The 20,299-nt window shown below is 38.3% G+C and overlaps 1 long non-coding RNA gene across 1 annotated transcript; it reads left to right on the top strand.

The window, feature by feature from the left end:
- Nucleotides 1–312: 312 nt before the first annotated feature.
- LOC110344644 (uncharacterized) lies at nt 313–5,535 on the top strand. The gene is made up of 3 exons (XR_002387322.2): nt 313–585; nt 3,910–4,023; nt 4,154–5,535. It is a non-coding gene; the product is annotated as an uncharacterized LOC110344644 (long non-coding RNA).
- Nucleotides 5,536–20,299: the final 14,764 nt, after the last annotated feature.

Raw genomic sequence — 20,299 nt, 5'->3', positions numbered from 1 at the left:
AGGGGAACCAATCAAGAAGGGCTTGTTTCTGTGCAGAATCTAGGCTAGCCTGGAAGTTAGACTCCAGATGGCTCTGAACAGGAAAGACTCAGAACTGAGCATGAAAACTTACAGCATTTTTTTCCCGTACAGGTCTCTGCACCTGTGCTGTAAGCCTGTGACTTGCCTCCCTCCTTCCATAGCAATGCACCCCAAAGGGTAAACACAGGATCAATCCGCTATGCAAAACACTTGGTAATGGGATCTGGCCCTCTTCCCATAACAATCAGAATCTCTGAAGCACTGTTCTAGAATCAGAATTTTAATAAGAACAATATATTCTTACTGAATTCTGAGGCAGAAGCACTGTGACTGCATTTAAGACTCAAAAATTTCATCTATTGTAAGATTCTGTACAAATTGTTTTGAGTCACCTATGAACACAACCTGAATGGAGAAATGTGTTCCTACTTCCTTGGCTAACTGTGACTGATTGGTAATGGCTGTCTGGATCATGGTGTTGAGATAAATAATGAGACCTTGCCTCGGCTTGGACAGGAAAATGGCTGCGATTAATTAGAAATGTCTGCCACGGCCACAAGTCGGGTATGGTGGGTTGGTGGTGAATGGGTGCCTCCTGTCTGTCATTTTCTCTTAGAAAGACCTAGCTATACTTTCTCATTTTATGATGAAGTACAGTGTTCATATAAATGACTAGATAGAAACATACATATGCACTTTAAAGGACAAAAATAAAACACATCTTTTAAAATTTTCTCTAGATAGCAGGTTCCAAAATCCTGGATAACATGTTGCATTGTCTCACAACTTTCTTAATGTCTAATTTAAATAAATTCCTTTTGGTGTAATTTAAGTTCAGTCCCCTTCATTCTATCCTCAGAGAAAAACAGAACAGCTGCTCCTTCTCTCTTACTCCATATGCCTCCCTATTTTTAAGAATTCAGTTCTCCAGAAAAAAAAATTAATGAGACTCTTTTATTTTAATGAGTTATTTTTTGGTGGATTGGCATTTTTTTCTCTCCCAAGCTCAAAATTCTTGGTTACAGAGACAAATTAGAAGAGAACATTGAGAACAGAAAGAATTTAGATGTCATCGAACTCTCTCTTTTCACAGAGAGCAAGAGGGCCAAAGGATGGAGAGCCTGGCTTGCTCACATAGCAAAAGTAGAATGGAGACTCAGCTAACTATCCAATCTCCCCACACAGAGTTACTTGTACCACGCTATAGTATTTCAATGCCAAGTATGTTTTGAAGGGAAAGAATAAGCCCAGAGACCAAATAGGTTGGATTCATTTTCAGTACCCATCAATGGCTTCCTATTTCAAGCGCCTGAGTGTTTTTGTTAGAGGGTTTCAAAGTCATGCCTGAGGCAGGTTGGAAGAACTGGGGGATTCAGTCCTCTGGAGCAACGTCAGCCAAGGAGGAATGGGAATGGGTAGATAAGCACCTGATTTCTCACCTCTGCCTTGATGTGACCATTTTGAGACAGGATCTTCATAGATGTGATCAAGTTAAGGTGAGGTCATACTGTATTAGAGTGGGCCCTAATCCTAGACATGTATATATATTCACAGATGTATGTGTGTGTATACATATCTAAATATATATGTTAAAACTCATTAAGTCATATATTTTATATAGGCCTATTTATTGTATGTAAATTATACCTCAATGAAGTTGATTTTAGAAGCTTACGAATTTAAGAATGCATTCCCCATCCCTTTCTTCTTTCCTTTCATTTTTTAGGTGCTGGAAATCAAACCTTGAACATGCTAGGCAGGTGCACTACCACTGAGCTCCCCTGCCCCAGCCCCAAGAACACATTCTCTTTGGTCCAAGAATTCTGCTTCCAGGAACTTATCACATAAAACTACTTTCAGAATTATGGAAAGATGCATGTACAAAGATGAGCATTGCAAGATAGTTTGTAGTTGTGCAAATACGGAAAATGTTGAAACACTCATCAAGAGGGCAATAGATAAACAAGCAAAGGCTTAAGAGCCACTAGAGCCTGCTCTATAGACTCGGTGGTTCTGTATCTGAAAGCCATGCACACTGCCTGGCCCATTGTATGTATAGATGTAGAAGAAGAGTAAGAAAAATTAAGATATAGTAAGTGAAAAGTAAATCAATTTTCAGGACTACATGATCCCACCTTGACTGGAGCTGTTTATTTATATGAGAGCCAGAGTTAATTTGGTGTCTTTAGGGTTGTGTAACAAGATTGAAGGTCTTGCAGGGAGCCTCTGTTCTTGGGTGAGGCTGAGACTTCCTTGGAAGAGGTCATTCAGGAAGGATTCCTGTGTAGGGAAGTGAAGATGAACTCTCCCACCATAAAGGGGTTGAAGATGCATCAGTAGTTCCTTCACTGCCACAGCTTCCTCCGTGCCCAAATCCCTTGAGGCAAACCCACAAAATAGTTCGGTGTCCACAGGATACCATAACCACAGTGCTCTGGTACACAAGGTTTCATGGAAAAAAAGCAGCAAAGACTGATGGAAAGGGAAAAGGCCTTTCTCACTGGGGCCTGAGACAGGCTGATGGATCTTGATGGGGTACAGAAGTTGTTCAGGTGAAGGCAAAAAATAAGAAAGAAGTGAGCACATAAGCACAGAGGCTTGGCATACTTGGTTATGGTCTGAGTTGTCATAATCTCCAACAGCCCCCATTCAGTGGGCAGAGCAGGAGCACCAGGAAGATGTCCAGGGTGTAAATCAGGCAAATGAGTTTGGCATGAGATCTGGTGCTGAGCTGCAGTGAAGGGAACACTAGGGTTTAGATAGGAAAAAAAATTAATGGCTGGTGTCTTTACATAGAGAGAGGGATTCAGACACCCAGAGAAACACCAGCAGCAAGGCCACATGGCAAGACAAGCAGAAATTGTAGTGGTATACCTGGAAGCCAAGGATTACTGGAAGCTGCTAGTCATAGAAAGAGGCAAGGAAGGATTCTTCCCCCATATCCTCAATGAGAGCATGGCCCAGATGGCACCTTGATAACTATGAAAAAATAAATTTCTGTACTGTAGTTTCAAACTACCCAGCTTGTGGTGCTTATTAAGACAGCCCAACAAAATTAATACATAACACTGATCCTAAAAATGCTAAGACATCATAAGAACCATAGCGTTTGTGGGGAAAAAAAAAGAGGAAAGAATAGGTGACATTATTTTAAGGGCAAACAGTGGTGAAAAGAATTTTAAGTTAATAAATTTAGGAATTTGTGTCACCTTAGGTGTCTTTTTACTGTCAAATCAGCAATTAGAGGTTTGGATCTGACAGAAGGTCAAGTCTCCTTTCCATCACCACCTGTGTGACCTTGGCATCATAGCTGAACTTCTCTGGGGACTAGTTTTCTCATTTTTAAACCTAGAATATTATTAGTTCTTACCCATTGGGTTGGCTTGAGAATTAATCAAAACCGAGATTCTGAGGCACTGTGTACAGTCTGCCCCTTAAAAGTTCTCCTAAGCAATAGCTGCTGCTACTGTTGTGAAGGTGGGAATTGGTGACGTTTCTTCAGTAAACATGCTTCAGTTAGCACAGGAAAAACTAATTTTGACTGGGCCAGTGATTTTCTTGCAAACACAATCTTTCCAGAATTTGGGAGATGCCAAGACCGCTGTGTTGTGGTATTAGAGTCAGGTGCCAGAGGTTCAATCCCTCATCAGCATCATCTGTGTGGCCATTCACTTCCTGTGTCTAGATGCTCCCAGGGAAACAGATGCTCTCTGGTTTCCCCCTAAGTACATCAACCTCGGGTTGCTCCCAAGTATTGTTCATTCCCAGGTGAATCAGTAGAACCGGTGACCAGGGTGGGGGCTATGGCTGGTTCCTGATACCCCTTTAGCTCATACTTCCAAGAGGCATGGATTAGTAGTCTAAACCTGTTTCTGTATCTCTTGGCAGGGCTTATCTTTTCCTCGGGGGAGGAGAAACAGAGATATTTCTGCTTGCTGAGGACTCCGGATGCTCAGTCCTTTAGACCATCACACCATACTTCTTCCTTCAATGATCGGAATTGTAAGGGAAATAGCTTTGTACTCATTTAGCTTCTTACAGTTTGATGCTATGAATATTATATCTTCTTTCTCCACTGAGATATAATTGTCTATTGCCTTTTTTCATGTTGAATTTCTTAAATTTTTTACAGTGCTTTTCCTGATGGAGTTACCTCTTGGATGAATCAAGCACTTTTACCTTCTCTACCTGGGTGGCTGGCTCATAATTGCCACCAGTCTGTTGGGATGACCTGAGCTCAGCTCATACCTTACAGGTTACTGTAACACTTCCTGAAGATTTACATTTATGTTTCATCTAGATGTAATTTAAGATCTTCTTAAGCTCAAAAGAGTATAAACGAACTCCCACCTGCTAAGCTGGCTTCCAGGAATGATGCAAGATGGAGCTGTCTCCTTCTTTGATTGATCAAAATATAAGTATTAGAACCTTCTCCCATTTTTTCTTCTTAATTCTAAATTCAGTAATTTACTCGACAAGCACGATGGTACACACTACCCAGTTTTAATCAAGGCTAGCACTTTATCTTATTTGCTTCAAATATTGCAGATAAACTTCAGATGCCCTCATCCCTCCTCCCATCCTTAGAGGGAAACACTATCCCTTATTCTTTTCCAAAGATAACTTAGTTTTTGCTCCATTTGGTGATTGAAGGGCTGGGGAAATGGAATTATATTCATTGCATTTCTCCTTTCTGCTTTTTTTTTTTTTTTTAATAAGCATGGATTGTACTCTTTGAATGGGAGGAAATAGACCCTGAGTGTCAAATATTTGAGATGTGGCTTTTGTTTATGTTGCCAGTGGTTGAAATTTGAAGGGGAAAAAACCTAGCATGGGTTTAGGGTTTTTTTTGACAGATCCATGGAGCTGCAGAACATTATCTATTTTGCTTAAGGCCAAAAACTTGAATTTATAATTCTACATGAGCTTCTCAAAGGGGAAACTAAACAATTCAGCCCAAGATTTTTTCCAGTGTAAATTTTTTGCTCCTCATTGGACCGAATGCCCAGGGGAACACAAATAAATAGCAAAGGATCACCTTTTGAGGAGCTGACACACCAATCAGGATAAAAACATGTTAAAAAGAGAGTAATAGGAGACAGACTATAATCAAGCTTGCAATCCTGTTGGGAAGAAATCTGAGTGCCAAAAGTAGGAAGAAAAGAGTGGGTTGAGGTGAAATCAGGATGTGAGAACAAGATACCAGAGTAAAAAGGCAGCAAGAGTAGATGCAAAGATAGAGAATTGTGGAAGTCATATTGTAGGCTTGGTTTCATTTTTCTAAGAACCTTCCTTTGAATAATTCACAGAGCGCTCTGCAGAGTGGCATTTTAGTTTGTAGACCCCTTAATAAATATTCATTGTAATGGCAGAATGTGTAATTAAAAATTAAAATGCTGTTGTTCTTAAGATACTCTCACTTCTTAATATTATTTGGTAAATTGCTTCACCATCTTGGACACAGACTTCAGTGTGACAGAGCAAATCTTTCAGCATCCCCTGAAAAGGTACAGATTTATAGGGCAGAGCCACAAAATGAACAAAGTTCTCTCCAGAATGCATCGGTTTCATTTACACTTAAAAAATTCAGAAAATTTTCCAAATAAAAGCTTATATTATAATTTCTATTTCCCATTAGTAGCTGCTTTTGCTATCACTAAAGCAATGTTTTATGTAACTGTGTTTTTGCTTACATTTCTAAATTGATTGTAAAGTAAATTTCAGTAAACTCAATCTTTTTTTTTTTGGTACTGGAAATCAAACTCCAGACCTTGCGACTGCGATTGCGAGGCAGGCAGTGGAACCGCTGAGCTAAATCCCAGCCCTCAATCTTATTTTTTATTACTTCTTTTTATGAAATTAGAAGACTATTCCTTTAGGAAATTTTTTTCAATGTATAGATTTGCAAGCTCTATATTTAGAGTGATCAACTAAGGAGCTTAACAGACTCTCGCAAGCCAAAATCTTTTAAATTAACATTTATATTTTTCTGATATTAAATATTATATAGTTAGCCCTCTCTACCTGTAGATTCCACATCTCCTGGTTCAATTACTTGCACGTTGAAAATATTTGAAAAAAAAACTGCATCCATACTTAATATGTACAGACTTTTTTATTCTCATGATTCCCAATACAGTACAGAATAACAACAATTTAGAGTATTTACATTGTATGAGGGATTATAAATAATTTAGAGATGATTTAAAGTATACGAGGGGATGTATTTAGGTTATATATACTTTCCATTTTACATTTAGGACTTAATCATCTTAAGACGTTGGTATCCTCAGTGTCCTATGACCAATTCCCCTTAGACACCAAGGGACAACTGTACATGATAATTCTAGAGAGACTACACTTCTGGCCAGGTGTGGTGGCATACCCCTGTAATCCCAGTACTCAGTAGGCTAAGGCAGAAGGAGCACTGCAAGTTGGAGACATCCTGGACTATGTAGGTGAGTTCAATTGGAGGGAGCAAGGAAGGATGAGAGGAAGAGGGACAAAAACCAACTAAGATGTGGTGTGTACATGTGCAAACTCCCCAGGATAAATGTAATCATTATGTACTGCAGACCTGTACTAATAAAAAGATACATAAAGAAGAGACCAACCTAAGCTACATAGTGGGGCCCCACCTCAAAAAACAGAATCAAAAAACTAGAAATCACCCATAATACTGTATAGATACTATTGGTTGCATATTATTTTAATTTATAAATAAATTTTAAATAAAATTGGGGTCATGTTGCATGCATAGTTTTGTTTACTGCTTTTTTCATCTTTTATTATATCATAATCATTGCCTATAACATTAAATATTATTTACTTATTTATCTTTGTGGTGTTTTGTTTTGGAAGACGACTAATACCACTGAGGTACATTCCCACACCTCTAAAATTATTTAAAAGCATAATTTTCAATAGTCATAATATTTTATAGTATGGACTTATAATTAATTTAAACACAACTGTGTTATTGGGTATTTATGTTGCTCTTAATTATTTCCTATAACATATAAGACAAATTCTTTACATAACTATATTTGAAGCATTTCTGAATATTTTATAACATATATTCCTAGGAGTTGAGATTATAGTGTCAAAAACAATGGAGATTTTAAAGACTCTTAAGAAGTAGCCCAAATTGAATTCTGTAAAGCTATATTAATCTAAATAAAGTGGTGTTTCCATATAACATGCTGCATTGCCTTCACTTCCAAGCAGACTAGGTTCCAATGTTCAAGGATAAGGGAGTGAACCTAGCAGCCCCCATTCCCCCTGTTCTGTTTTCTTTATTCTCTAACCCCCACCAGGGGTGTGCTGGAGATGGCTTATATCATTTTTGTGAGGAATTTTGTGAGATAATTGTTAAATATAGTTATTAAACAATTACAAGATATAAACCTATCACTAAATTATAAAAACAAAGATGACAAACACTCAAAACTCAAAACTCATCACTATGTAATCTTACTATATTTTGCTATTTTTAAGAAGCAACAATAGTTTAATTTTGTAATTCTAGACACATAAAAGGATTCTGAGCCTCAAAAAAGGAAGAAACTTAATTGTCTAAATTTTTACCATATGATTTACAATGAAATGATGATCATAGATCTACCAAACTATTAAAAGTGCCAAGCAAACAGTCTGCTTTGCTTCTATGTATTTGCCATTACTGTTTCCCAGCATGCTTTACTGTTCGAGAGTCACTTGTCCTCTCCATTTAATGTTCTTTTTACAAGGGATGGGTGTAAAACAATGAGTAAACAGCCAAATAAGTGAATACAGAGGTTAGAGGAACAGTTTCATATATTATTAATACCAACCAAAATAATAATTTTTCAGAATGCCTTTCTTACAGATGAAAGTAAATCCACTAAAATTTCCACCAAATTAATCAAAATCATGCTCTCCAGCTATTAAAGAATTATATCATTGTATTATCACTCTATTATTTTTTATTAGTACACATTTGCAGTACATAATGTTTACATTCCTTGTGTGGAGATGGTACATGCACATCTTTTCTTTTTTTTTTTTTGCTTAAATTCTTTTATTGGTACATTTTAGGTATACACTACATTTACATTTATCATTGGGGGCTTGTACCTGTACATGATGTATCTTGGTTCTTATTTTTTCCCCATTCCCTATGCTCCCTTCACCCCCTCCACCCTTCCTGTACATGTACATCTTATTTCCGTTCTTCATCCCCTTTCCCTCTCCTCTCTTCTCCCTTCATCTCTTGATCCCTTTCCCTTTGAGAAAGAGCTATCTCTCTACTTCCTACCAGCTGTCTTTCATTTTGCTCTTTATTTGGGTTTCTTTGGGTTTAATTTGGGTTTCTCATGTAAGGGACAGCATGTGAATTTTTTACCTCCACCAGATCTCTCTGGGGGAAATATGTACTGGTGTACAATGGTAGATCTCATTTCAGTTCCACGTTCATTGATGCCACCCACAGTAGTAACTTAACATTGGCTTAGCAGAAGTATTTACACTGCAGAAATTGTTATAAAATGGAGATTGGTTTGTTATTTTTTTGATTGTCTCAACTTAAGAAAATAAATAAAATATTGATTTGTGAAATAAACTTAAAAATATTCTACGTCTGCAACTGTTCCATTGTGAATGGCCTTAAAAATGAGAAAATAGTATTCCAGGATTGAAAACTATTACCTGGTTCAGCAGAGAAGTTACGCATATTATGATGAATGAATGAAATTCCAATATCCACCTTCACTGTCTCATTTTCATCTTATGAGCTAAAGTCCATGAAAATAACTCAGGGCCCTGGGTCATGTTGTCATTTGTGTCAGGACTGCTCTCATCTCTCAATGTTGTGAGCAATTTCTCTACTGAGTTGGATAGTAACCAAATACTTATTCATAGTCTGATTTTATTACACTATTGTTAATGACAGAATTATTAAAACTGATGGTGGATTTTGAAGAAATTGCAAGTCACACTGATGCAGAAGTATAAATTGAAAACTAAGGTAAATATTTTAGTTTAACCCCCACCCCACCCACACTCACACCCAGGGCTTAAGTGTAGCTCAGTGGTATGGTTTTGCCTGGTACAAAGCTCTTGGTTCAATCCCTAACACTGTGAAAGTAGAAAAAAACATTTCATTTTCTAAAATTACCATAAAGAAAAATATTTCCAGAAAATTCCACACTAACCCTCAAGTGCCCTTGTGACTTTTACTAATTTAACATGAAATTATTTTTCAGATTCTTGTCTCTAAAATGCCAAAGTAACAGAGTGATCTTGTAGTGAAGTTGAAAGAGGTTTCAATTTAATGAACATAATTTGTCCAAGGATGAGAAATAGTCTAATAGTACATCATTTACCAGATTTAAAGACAATCAATTTATTGGAAAAATAGGGATCAAGTTGAGATGCAACTCCACTTATCACATGATCATTAACTTACAACTATAGGCTGACTATGGACAAAAGAATTCAATAAAATAACAAAGGTTTCTGTGAGAATCCATTTTCTCTATGGAAGTATAATAAAGAGTATTATATATGTTCATATTATTATGACCGTGTACTACAATTCATTATATTGGTAGAATTTATGACAAGCATACACATGATTTTCTCAGAGAGCTGACTGGTAAACATTTATCAGCATATACATATTTTACATTGACTGTCCTGTAGGATTGAGTTTCTATTTCTTCTATTCTGATTCATCTTTTTTTTTTTTTTTTTGGTACCAGGGATCGAACTCGGGTCCTTGTGTTTGCACAGCAGGTGGTGAAACCACTGAGCTAAATCCCCAGCATATTTCTTCTATTCTGTTTTGATCACAGCTAGTATTCCAGGATCTACATTAGGCCTGCACTCCAAGTCAATGTCAGAACATCTGGCAGAAGGCCAATGGCAGGTGTCGGCTCTGTGGAGAACCCCTCTGCAGTTGGCCTGGGGCCCAGTGTTCCTTAGGCCTCTGGCTACTTTTCTACCAATGTACAGAGATCTTTCAAAAACTCAGGCATTGCTCCAAGTATTGGACTCCAAAATCCTCAACTAAATTTTAAAATAGTTATACAAATGTCATATCACAATTTTTTTTCCAGAAAGAGCTGCCAAGTGTATATTATCTAGGCTTGGGATTGCTTATATTTGATGTTTTAACTTGTTTTGAGAATGCCAAGTTCTAAACAATTTATAATGAATTTGTTTTATATGCATGTTTGTGGGATTCAGCAGAATCTACTTAGTCCCCATGTGCAAATATGTACGGGTGAGAAGTATAATTAATAAGAGCATTCCCCTCACTGGGCCAGCATGGCGTTGTCAACTTATTCCAACAGAGAAGTCTCATGGGTGTTGGTAAGAAATAATTTCTCCGCTGATCACAATTGAGAAACCCAAAAGAAATGAGGCAGGCAAGTAAGAATAATCAGAGGTATTATTTCAACAGTCTCTTCCTCCACATTAAATTTAGCAAAGATCATTGCCTTAGACAACTCCAAGCCATTTATTTTACTCTTTCTACACAGATTTATTTCTATGATCATGCATCTTCATGCTAGCCCAGAGAACTGACTGTGTTGGTGTTTTCAGAATTAATTTATGGGCCTCTGAGGACACTCAGCAGTCTCCTTTGCACAGGTAATACAGGAATTGGCTGAGATTTTGCACCAGACAGATGTTGTCTGGAACAAGAGCAAAATGCTAATGCTACGAGATAAATACAAAGTCTGAACAAACAAAACAAACTCATCATTTCCCCCATATAAACAGCAAGGGGAGGAAGGCAGAATCCATCCAACTTCTGGGTCATAAGCATTTTATTTTTACGAGAAATTATTACATGAATTCCAAATCATTTAATTTTTTAAAATGATGTTTATGAATCATCTTGGAGCTGCACCTGGGGACAACATTGAGCATCCAGAATAAATTTACTTTCTTTAGAGTTATTTTCTAAGTTCATGTCTGTGAAAAAAATACATGAGGCTGGGTAATTTTATGAAGAAAAGATGTTCATTTAGCTTACAGTTCTTGAAGTTTAAGAGTATGATACTGACATTGGCTCAGGTCTTGTGGTCACTGGCAGGAGCCCCTTAAAATGGGAGAGATGGTATCGTCCAAAAGAGAGGAGGGGTCAAGTTTGCTCTTTTATGATAAGAATTAACTCATTGTCCTATGTATACTTTAATCTCTCTGTGAGAAGACTTAGGCTCCCACTGCCTCTACTGGGCCACAATGAGGAACAAGCTTCCAACACAGGAACCTGTGGGAGATGCTCTCAAATCAGACCTGAATCCTAGCCTACCTGGTAGCTACAAGTTCAACTCCCCTTTCTCCTTCCGTCTAAAATTTCGCAGAGAACTTGAAAGACTGGAAGGAAGATAAAGTGTTGGTATTTTTTATCTGATCTTAGTAATAGAATCAGAGTAGAAAAACCTCAACAAACTGCATGACAGACTATAAATGTAAATAGGAGAATAGAATTTCAAAAAGGGAATTCTTACAATATTTTCATTAAGAAAATTAGCTTGGCTGGAAATATTACCTACTGAATCCTTCCTCGTGTAACTTCTTGTTATTCACACAAAGAGCTGCACATTCCTATTTGGAAGCTAAAAAGAGAAAACAACATATGTCTGACACAAGGCACGTACAAACCCAGTGCAAGATTTTCAGCAAGCGTGTTCCCAGCAAACACAATGTCCTGCTAGCCGTTCCAAAGGCCTAAAATAATAGGCACTCTCAGGGCCAGGAAGCTACAGGCGGGCCCTGCACCTGCCCAGGTTCTGCAAATGGGAGGCCACAGCTTTGTCCCCAAGTCTCCTCTTCCCCCTCAAGCTCAGCTACACTAGCATAGGTAGTGATTACACCAGGACCAACTGCACTTGTTAAACAGCCACAGTGCATTGATCAGTGGTCCTAAGAGAGACACGTCCAGCAGTTATTGTTGGTAGGGGAAGCTAATAAACCAACTGGTGAATGAACCTGCTGCTAATTAAGTACTAAAAAAAAATCAAAATTTTCTGTTTCTCTTTTCCCATTTCTTATTACATACTGACATTATGAAAGGGTATGTGAGGGTTTTCATTTGTGTGCACACACACATGATATAAGCCTGGATCAGGGAGACTGGGCTTTTTGCTACTTCTCTGCCAGTTACAAATTGTCTGATTTAGGACACCCCATACACATGAGACTTCAGCTTCCTCTTTTATAAGATGAGAAGGAATGATTAGATGATCCCTGGGAGCTATCTGTTCTCTAAGGACTCAGTGATCAGGACTGCACCTCACACTTGTCAAAGAATTCCTGTGAGTGGGATTAAAATTTGCCCAAACATGCAGAGGGTCTTTATAGGGGAAATGAAAATGCTTGTTCTGGACCTGAACTTACCTTTCAATGAATTGTTACATAGTTGGCAGTGGCCACCACTGGGAAGTCTCCCTCGGCACTTTCTTACAGCTCCTTCCTCTTTAGAGTACCTTCATTCCCTTGTCCAATATCTACTTCAGTTAAAGTAGCTACAACCATCAGCAGATTGCTGCAAATTTTCCTGGGAGAATTTCTTAGATGGAGATTTAAGAGACTGCTGCCTGTGAAACACAGAATTTTCTTGGTAGAATTCCCCAATCAGGGAGCCTGTGTGCTTCCCAGAGATTGCCCTGTGATTCTGGCAAATGCCAAGAGGAAGCTCAGCAGTAAGGAAGCCCAGCCACTTCAATATCCAAATAAAGAGCAGCTTCTGCAAAAGACCTCCTCCAGTGCTCCAGTGCTCTCTTGCTGCTTGAAGAACAACCCAAAATGTAGAGATTCAAACAGCAACCATTTTATGATACTTTGCAAACATTTGACTAAAGAATTCAGGCAGGCTATGGCTGGGAAATGCTTCCATTCCACAAGTCATTCATGCAGGTCACTTAGTAACAGCTGGATGGAGTGATCAGGAGAGTGCATGGATGCTCTTCTATGTCTATGGCCTTGTTGGGGACAGCTGGAAGGCTGGACTCAGCTGAGACCACCAACTAGAGCAGTTACCCAGTACTGGTCCAGCATGGGGGGGGGTGTCTCAGAGTAGCTGAACCTCTTACTCAGCTGCTCAGGACTCCCACAGAGAAGGCTCCAAGGAGCCAGGTAGAAAGCAAGGCTTCTTATGATCTGAGTTCAGAGAATTCAGAATGTCACTCCCGCTGCATTCTATTGATGAAGGAAGTCAGTAAGGCCAGGCCAGATTCAAAGGATGATGAATTTGATTCCATCTGTCAGTGGGAAGAGAAGCAAAGAATTGCAGCCATCTTTAATCTATGACATCCATCTTACCCCTGCAAAGAAAACAGTCCATAGCAAGTTGAGGGAGCTTTTAGCTACATCACAAGATTGACTGCCTCGCTGTCAACAGAATTTATGTACCTAATCAAGGGCTCAGGACTTTTATCTCCATGTCTATAATGCTTAACTCAAATGCTAGTGGCTTAACTCTAGTCCAATTCTGTAATCTAGTTCTTTTTGCTACTTGATCCAACCTCTTCCTCCTTCTTCTTCCTTTTCTGTAGTAATTAATATAATAATTTTTTACTTAGTCCATTTGGCTTGCCATAACACAAATACTATGCCATGGTGCTATGGTTTGAATGTGACCCCAAAGTTCATGTGTTGGAAGCTTAATACCCCAATGAACAGTGTTGGGAGGTGGGCCTAACAACAGGCAAATGGGTCAATGTCATTATCAAGGAACCAGGTGAGTTACATTGAGAGTGGATATGTTGTAAATTGAGTTTGCCCTGTCTTGCTCTGGCTTATGCTCTGTGTCCACCTTCTGCCATGGGACAGTACAGCAGGAAGCCCCCCAGCCTTGGACTTCTCAGCCTCAAGAGTGATCAGAAATAACTTTATTTTCTTTATGAATTATCTATTATCACTGTTACCCTATTGTAGCAACATAAAACAGACTACAAGCAATGGGTGGCTTTAAATAACAAGTATTTATGTCACACAGTTCTGGAAGGTGGAAAGCCCAAGATCAAGGTGTGGGCAGATCCAGTCTCTAGTGAGAATTTACTCTGTACCCTTACATGGGTCAGAGAGAGAGAGAGAGAGAGAGAGAGAGAGAGATCATCTCTTTAGGGTCTCGCATAAGGGCACTCATTCTATCCTGAAGGCACTACCCTCACAACCTATTTACCTCCAAAGGCCCCACCTCCTATACTGTCACATTGGAGATTCAGTTTCAACATGTGAAGTTTCAGGGGGCACAAACATTCAGTCCATAGCAGCGTTCTTTTTCACCACAAAGTAATATATGCTCATTATAGAAAAATGAAAAATGAAAGAAATATAAGGAAGGAAATGACTCATAGTACCGTGATCTAGAGATAACTAGGAGTCACATGTTCCTCCATTCTGTCTTCTCCATATACATACTTAGATTTGTAGTTTACATGTATATTTAATTCATATCTTGCTTCTTAAATAAACAACTCAAATGGCTATTTTCTTAAGTGATCAAATACCTTTGGCAAACTTTATTTTTTAATGCCCATATATGCTTCTATAATGTGGAATGTCATAACTTATTTATCAATTTCTCAATTACAGCACATTTAGGAAGTTTTCAAGTTTTGACTTGGTGAATAATACTCTGACATCCTCACATATCAAGCTTTGCCACATTTTTTATCATCTCTTTAAGGAAGATTCTAATAACTGGAATTCCTGGGGCAAATCTCACCTTGAAATTCTTCCTTCATTGGACTATGAGTCATTTTTGCCCCTAGGATCTCATTATCTCTTAGATAATTGGTTCTTAACATGAACTTTCATCTGTTCTTCTTATATTGTTGGTTATTAAAGTCATGAGACTGAGTAAAATGGGCCTGAGGAATTTAAAAACCTGGAAAAGAGAAACAAAAAGGTTTGGGTTTTTTTTTGGTACTAGGGATCGAACTCATGACCTTCTGCTTCTGAAGCAGGCGCAGTGCCACTGAGCTAAATCTCCAGTCCAAAACATTGTTTTTAAGTGGCAAAAATATATTCCTAATAAATCCAAAGAAGTAGACATAAAAATTACTAAGAACTTTTAAAACTTTAATAAAATGTCTGATTATGAGTATCATCTCCTAATTTTAGCACCATATGTAAAAAGAAAGTTAAATAAAAATATTATAATATTCATAGAAGCAGACATAAATAGAAAATGCTCAGGAATTCATCTAATGTAGTAGGAGCAAAATGGCCTGTTCCACAAAGATGAGAAGAAATATGGTCAAGGCGATAATTCTTTCCAGGTATAAATTGGAGTTTAAACACCATTCCAATTAAACTTCTAATAGCCTGCTTTACAGAATTTCATATAACAAACTTAACATTCATTCACAAAAATCAAGGGAATCCTGATGAAAAGAACAATGACAGACACCTAACTTTACCTGAAAATTTGTTTTATTATAATACCAAAATTGGCAAAATGGTATTTTGGTGGTTTACTCTAAAATATAAGCATAGTCCAATAGAACAGGACAGAAATATAACAGGTACTAATACATATATAAAAATTTAATATGTAAGAAAGCAAGCAATACAATGGACAGACAATTGAATCAGTGATCTTAAAATGGTATCCCGGTGACTAGATATCATCAGTAAAAGAATTAATTTGAACTCACGTTTCTCATGAGTGATATTAATGAATTATGTATACTTTTAAAATTGTAATGACAAATAAAAATAGAATGCAGAAAAGGATTACTAAAGAAAGATTAGTAAACGTTTTTAAAGCAACAGAAGTTCTTTCAAAGTAAATGATATTTGTAACAAATGGTTGGAAGATTAAGAAAGTCTTTTATATGTCACTTTTAAATGAGAGATATTTTGTCATTTTTTTGTCTTGAAATTTCTGGATATGGCAGTATCTCTGGGTCTGGGGGAGGTATAGCTACTTAGTTTCAGTGGATGGGATAAAAGCAGAAAGGATAAAATGTGCCTCTTGCTATTGATGAGAGAGAGCCTGTCCATCTCAGGTACCTGCATCTAAAACACAATGGTGACCAGCTTATGGCCCAAGGCTTTGAGTTCCAATATAAAACCATTTTCCCAGGAAAAACAAGGAAGGCCAGTGTTTATTAGAAGGCAGAGAGCAATCGAGGTGTCTGTCTGTGGAGGGGCCTTAGAGGAAGATTGTGTGACTGGATTTAAGGGTCAAAATGTTTCTATATTGTGCTTCTCATAAGTTTTCAAGGATGATCTTGAACCTGAGGGGCAGCGCTGGTGGTGGAGCTACAGCTGGAATAAGAGCTGCTCATCATGAACGAGGACCGTCAAAGAAGCCACATATTTACCTGTTAGCTTCCTGGAGAACCTGAGCATGAGGAATGGCCAACTCCACCTTGAACAAGGCTGGGTCATAGTCAAGATTATTGATCCGAGCAGTAATCTTGTCCCTACCCAAGGGAAAAATATCAATTCTTTTTCCACTTCCTTCATTGCTTGAAAAGGAGGAGTAAAGGGGAAAAAACAACCCTAGCTCTTCCCCATCCCAATAGAAAACTAAGAATGCAACAGCTTCACCTGTGAGAAGAACACATGTTTTATGAGATCTTGCTTTCTTTGTATATTAGATATTTTCTGTACACTGTGCATGTACAACATGGCTTTTTTCCCCATTAAGTTTATTGGTACAGTTTCGGTATAAAATACAGTTACATTCATTATTGGGATCTTGTACCTTTACATGAGTCTCTTGGTTCTTATTTTTAGGTACAACATGTTTTTATAAGAAGGCATTTTACTTCAAATACATGCAGGGAAGCTGAGCCTATAAGGGGGATGAAGTGACTGGTAAAGCAAGAAATTACTTCCTGAGTAAATCTGTCTGTAAATCTGGACATTTGTGTTCTCTATCAGATTTGTTTGAAGGAAGTTCTCTGTGCAGATTTGCCTTCTGTTCAAATTAGAATTCTTCTGTGTCTATGTAACCTCTAGAATATTATTTCTATAAAAAGTCACTAAACACATATGTTCTAACACTCCAATTCCATCAATAATTTTAGCTTATTTTTGCCTTTTATCCATAATTGAGATAATATAGAGATCTGTTTTAGTCAATTCAAACGCCTATAAAAAGTACCATTCGCTGAGTGGCTTATAAACAACATTTATTCCTTGTAATTCTAATCACTGGGAGTCCAAGATTAGAGGGCCAGCATGGTGATCTCTGGTGAGGGCCTGCAGCTGGGTTTCAGACTCCAGTATTCTCGTTATGTCCTCACTTGCTAGCAAGGAAGGTGAGGGAGCACTCTGGGGTGACATTCATGAAAGCATTAAACCTACCAGGAGGGCTCCACCTTCTGATCTGATGACTTCCCAAAGACTCCCATTTCCTACAGGTTAGGATTTCAACTGTGAATTTTGGGGGACACAGACATTCAGTCCACAGTAATATCTTATAGAACACGAGGTATGTTTGGTTTCTTTGTAAAACCGTCGAGCTTAATCCACAAAAGGAGAATGCAAACAACTGATGTTTGAAAAGAAGCTCTGTTTCACTAGTAATCAGAGAAATGCAAAATGGCCAAAATGGTTGTGGTAGATTAACAAATGGTCAACTTAGGTGTGAACACCCAGCTAAATTGAATCAGCATGATTCTGGGCATGGAAGACTCACCTGAAGACTCACCTGGGCATGGAAAGAGAACGGGAGGGGAAGATTGCATGCTGCTGATTTTCCAGGAGAAGCTTTGTTGTGGCTGGTTTTCCTGATGCAAAGTCATTTGTGGCTGTTCCCATAGCTAGGGATGGTTGCTATTCTCTTCCGGAGAGCTCTGGTCTTTGCCTTGAGCATCGCTTCCTTTCTCCAGTGCAGATCCCTCAGTCTCTGGCATAGATCCTTCACTCCTCTGGCCCAGACTTTCTTTCCACCACCGGCCTTTGAATCTTTCTGGTGCAGATCCTTGATATGGACTTGCCTGAGACATTGCCATGGGATTCAGGCCCTTGGCTGGACTCTTCGAGTCTTTAGCATGAGGACAGATCTCTAGTACTCTTCTGTATTTAACTTTTTGGATGAATATTATAGGATATTCCTATAAATGTATGTATCCTGTATCAAATCTATTCCTTTGCAAACCACTGACTACGACAATGGTGTACCATTTCTGCTCATGACACCAGCAAAACATGGATAATATCCAGTATTGACCAGGTGTGCAGAAAAATATCTATGAGCTATGATTAAAAAACATGGTGAATCTTTAAATTATTTAAAAAATTTTTTATTACAGTAAAAGACACGTTGCCTTAATCCCCCTTATTTGAATACACTTATCCCATCATTCAGGCCACTTTTTGAACAGTTCTGGAATTTCTTTTGTGTCTTTAGTTTGGCTGCCTCAAAGCCCTGAATGGATTCAAAATATTTACCTTTTATGATCATTTTGACTTTGGGAAACAGCCAGAAGTCACGTGGTACAAGAGCCCATAACTAAGATGGATGAGGACACACAGTAATGTTTTTATTTGACAGAAATTCCCATAAATATTTTGAATCCATTCAGGACATTGAAGCAGCCAGGAAAAGACATTCACAAAATACAACTTCCAGAATTACTTCAGAAATATTACTTCAGAATATTCTTTGATCACACTCTGTAAATTTGAACAGACTTGTGGAGAGCAACTTGGTGATTTTCATAAAAGTTTTATATACACAGAACTTCTGATCTAGAAATTTCATTTCTAGAAAGTTTCCCTAAAAATATGCTTGTATATGTGCAGAGAGATGTATCTTACAGGGGTTTGTATTCTGGTTGAGTTTGCAAAAACCAAAAAGCTGGGACAGTGTCCATGTCCAACAGGAGAAAATTGATTAAGCAAGTAGCATCCATACTACATATCACCCAGCAGTTAGAGAATGTGATAACGGCAAGTATATGGATGTGCAGATTATCAGGGCAGAGTTAAGTAAGTAGTGAATGAATGAATGAATGAATGAATGAATAAAATCTTAAGAAACAGATTGTAAAACAATGCTTATGGTCTATCTGGTTTATTTAAAAAAGAAAAATCACCACACCTGCCTTGCAAATGCAAGGTCCTGAGTTCAATCCCTAGTACCGAAAAAAAAAAAATCAAAACACTGAAATTATATAGAAGACACAGATGATGAAAAATTTAGTTAAATTTAAACACATGAAGAGGTTGATAGGAAAGCACATATGTTAAAATGCTAAATTGTTAACCTTTGAGAACTGAGTGGGATGGGAGAAATAGATTGCTTTTGAATTCATCCGTATTGTTTGCTTTCTCATAAAGGGCCTATGTTCACACAATAATTGTATAAATTTCAATTTCTATAAAACTTAGGACACATGTCATATCATACACAAAAGGGAGGGATTTACTACTGCTGTGTACACCAGGAGATACTAGGTGACATGCACACCTGTGGAAACAGTGAGCACTCCTCTTTTGGCCCAGGTTTTCCACCATCACAGCCGGAAATCTCATGCTCAGTTCTTTGCAGTGATGGAATCTTATACAGTAAAGGAGGCTTGTAGAATAAAAGTCTCAGTGGAAAAGGATGCTCTTTCCCGCCTCTGTTGTTTGTTTTCTTTAGGAAAAATGAACAGATTATCCATTCTTGGATGCTTGGGAAGGCTTCCTGTAGGGAGGCTTCCAGGAAAGAAAGGGCACTGGCTGGATACAGGACATGGAAAAGGGGCTTACTTACCTCCACTAAAAGTCCCAAATGGCTTTGGGAAACTGTACTGTGGACTGACATGAGTTAAACAAGGGAGTCACTGACATTCTTTATTTCCTCATCCCCTTTGCCAGCTTCCTCCCAACTTGCAGTCCACTTCTCCGTGTTCCTCCCCATTCTCAGATTTTCTAAAACCTCAAAGCCAAAGCCTTGCCCATCCGAGCCTTTTGTGTGAGGACCCACCTCCCTGTCCTCTGCTCCATCTCTTTTCTTGTCTCATTCACCATCAGTGAAAAGGGATTCCCTTCGAGGCAGCTCTGGCCGCTCTGACAAGCCAGTTCATGCTTGGATGTAATGATTTGAGGAGAGACAGCCTCCCACACCCCACCTTTATATTTACTTAGCAGCATGTCTGGCATTAAGGTATTAGGAACACAGAGACTGGGAGTCGGAAGCACTAGACCTGTCCTACACACTGGAATTGGGTTGTTCTCTGGAATGACCTGGGTGTCCCTTCAGTGCTATCAGTGAGGGAGGGAACCTGCTCTGTCTTTCAGATCATGCCACAATGGAAAGACCGCTTTCCAAGAA

Source organism: Heterocephalus glaber, unplaced genomic scaffold, assembly GCF_053883595.1.
Source record: "Heterocephalus glaber isolate CG9 unplaced genomic scaffold, H.glaber_assembly_v1.0 deba00000331, whole genome shotgun sequence".
Lineage (NCBI taxonomy): Eukaryota > Metazoa > Chordata > Mammalia > Rodentia > Bathyergidae > Heterocephalus > Heterocephalus glaber.
Note: the sequence above shows the minus strand (reverse complement) of the source record. Positions and strands in the feature narration are given on the sequence as shown.